The sequence below is a fragment of the Loxodonta africana genome, chromosome X (assembly GCF_030014295.1).
Source record: "Loxodonta africana isolate mLoxAfr1 chromosome X, mLoxAfr1.hap2, whole genome shotgun sequence".
Taxonomy (NCBI): domain Eukaryota; kingdom Metazoa; phylum Chordata; class Mammalia; order Proboscidea; family Elephantidae; genus Loxodonta; species Loxodonta africana.
Window position 1 is genome coordinate 153,558,555 of NC_087369.1, and position 2,824 is coordinate 153,561,378.

At 38.6% G+C, this 2,824-nt stretch overlaps 1 pseudogene; it reads right to left on the reverse strand.

Annotated features, from left to right (window-relative positions):
- Positions 1 to 831: 831 nt before the first annotated feature.
- On the reverse strand, positions 832 to 2,220 carry LOC111748063 (olfactory receptor 10A4-like; annotated as a pseudogene).
- Positions 2,221 to 2,824: the final 604 nt, after the last annotated feature.

Below are 2,824 nucleotides of genomic sequence, written 5' to 3' on the forward strand. Positions count from 1 at the left end.
ATATCACCAAGTTCATGTGTATGATTCTAGAATAGTTTATGCATCTACCATCAATTAAGTAAAAATATTATTATTTTATATTTTTTATACAAACAGTGCCATACTGTACACACTATACTGCACCTTGCTTTTTAGCACTTAACAATATTTCATGCTGATCTTTCCATATCAGCACATTTAGAGTTGCTTCGTTCTTTAATTTTTGTATTCCATTGTGTGGATGTGTTTTAATTTATTGAACCAGTCCCCTACTGATGAATACTTGTTGTTGTTCGTTGCTGTCAAGTCGATTCCAACTCATGATGACCCCAAGTGTGCAGAATAGAACTGCACTCTATAGGGTTTTCAAGGCTGTGATCTTTCAGAAGCAGATCGAGAGGCCTGTTTTCCAAGGTGCCTCTAGGTGGATAAGAACTGCCAACCTTTAGACTAGTAGTCAAGCGTTTAACCATTTGAACCACCCAGGGACTCCAGTGAGTACTTAGGTGGCTTTTAATCTTTTTGTTTTTTTAACAAACAATCCTGAATTAAAAAAGTAAAATAACTTTTAATCCCAGAACATATTTCATATGTCACCTCATACATTTTTATCAAGGCTTTATATTATTTTTCTCCTTCCTCTCACCTCACATCTAACCCATGTTCCCCTAAGAAAAGCCATCTTCAGAAATGTCTTCCACGGTGTAAGACAACCTTTTGGGTCCTCCAAGTGTCTGAGCTCCGTTTAGTTGATGGAATAATTGTTAGTTTGGTGCAAGACAAACCTTAGGTTCAAATTCACCTTCTGGTTTCACTACTTTCTAGCTAGATGAGTAAGCGAATTAACCTCTGAGCCTCCTTTGCCTTATATGTAAAATGGGGGAAATAACAGTAACAACATCATGATGTTGCTGTGAGGATTTAGCAAAATAATGTATGCAAAGAGCTTAACACCTAGAAAAATGTTCAGCAAACAAAAGCTATTACCCTTAGCACACTTCCTGTTCGTTAATGCAGGGAAAGTTGGCAGAACAAAGAGAAATTCATCAATCTCACAGTAACAATTCTTGACCCTACACAAAGATTTGCAGTCTGCTGGGGTTTTCAGAAAGTACTGAGAGCCACTAGGAAATTCAAACTGTCTTTTGTTGACAGTTTCTACATTCCTTATTGCAACAATTTTCTCAGAGCTACCTTCACATCCTTGTTCCTTAGAGTGTAAATGATAGGGTTGAGGACAGGGGTAAGCACTGTATATAGAAGGGAAAGTGACTTCAATAAGTCTTCATACTGAGGCCCTGATGGGAAACCATAGACAATGCCTAGGGTACCATAATATAGACTGACCACTGTCAGGTGAGAGGAACACGTGGAAAAGGCTCGTTTTTTCCCCGTGGTAGAAGGAATCCTCAGAATGGTGGAGATGATCTGAGTATAAGAAGCCAAGGTCAGGAGGAAGGGACCAAAGGCAAATAAAAAGGTGCATATAAAAGTTGTCATCTTAGCTGCTTGTGTATCAGCGCAGGCCAGCTTCATGATGGGCTTCAAATCACAAGAGAAGTGGTCAATCTCATTGGTAGCACAGAATGTTAACTGAAAAATGAGGACCATGAGAAGGGACAGATGCCAGAAATCCATCCATCCAAGAGGCATCAGCTAGCTGTAAGCAACCCCAGCGGTCCATGATGCTGGTGTAATGCAATGGGTTACAGATGGCTATGTAGTGATCATAAGACATTACAGCTAGGAAGAAACATTCTGTAGCCACCAGGGCAGCAAAAAAATAAAACTGACAAGCACAGGCGAAGAAGGAAACAGGCTCGTGAGCCGAGAGCAGTGTCCTTAGCATCATGGGCTCGATGGTAGTTGTGTAGCCAACCTCTAGGAAGGAGAAGTGACCAAGAAAGAAATACATGGGTGTGTGAAGTGAGTGATCAGCTAACACCACAGTTAGTATCACAACGTTGCTCATGAGAGTCATCACATAGGTGGTCAGAAATATCCCAAAAAGAAAAAACTGAAGGCCATGAAGATTCCCAAAACCCAAAAGGATAAATTCCGAAATTTGGGTCATATTTTCTTCTTCAGTGCTAGGCATAATTTGGATCTAAAAAATTAAAATATGAAGAATGACCATTGATCAAATGCTATTTTTAAAGAAAAAAAATCAAACTGCTTAGAGGCATCATACATATCAAGCAGCATTTACATAGTTGAATTCTTTCTGGGAAGTTCAGGATTCTTAATCTTAATAAATTTGACCACAGTCCCCCAGGGGCTATTAGGAGAGTTAATCCATGACTTCAATTGTCCCATCATATATGCAATGCATAGGTTCTTGAAACTGTGGCTATGACACATTAATATTTATTTTTAAAAATTGGAGGGAAATGCTCCATCCTTGGAGATCTTACTCAGGTTGTTTCTACTGCTGTTGGTGGTGTTATCATTAGCAATGATAACTCCAAATCCCGTATGTGTAAATTACATAAGGTCTATGATCGAATCTGTTTCATGCTTCAGAAATTTCATAACATTTAAATTACATGTCTTGCATTTCACTGTGTATTGCATTCAACATCATCATATTAAAGGATGTCTAATCCTTAAAACTTATTTGATAGCAAGCTCTCTAAACATTAGTAGAGAAGGCATAGTGGAATGAGGCTGAGGTAGTAATGGTGAGGAGATGGTATGATATACCGAAAAGAGACATACCTGAATTCATACCCCAGTTCTGCCATTTACTAGCTGTGTGACCTTGAATACGTTACATCACTTCTTTGACAGTTCCTCTACCTGTAGAATGGCATATTAATTCTTTCAATAACTGCTTTGAATAATT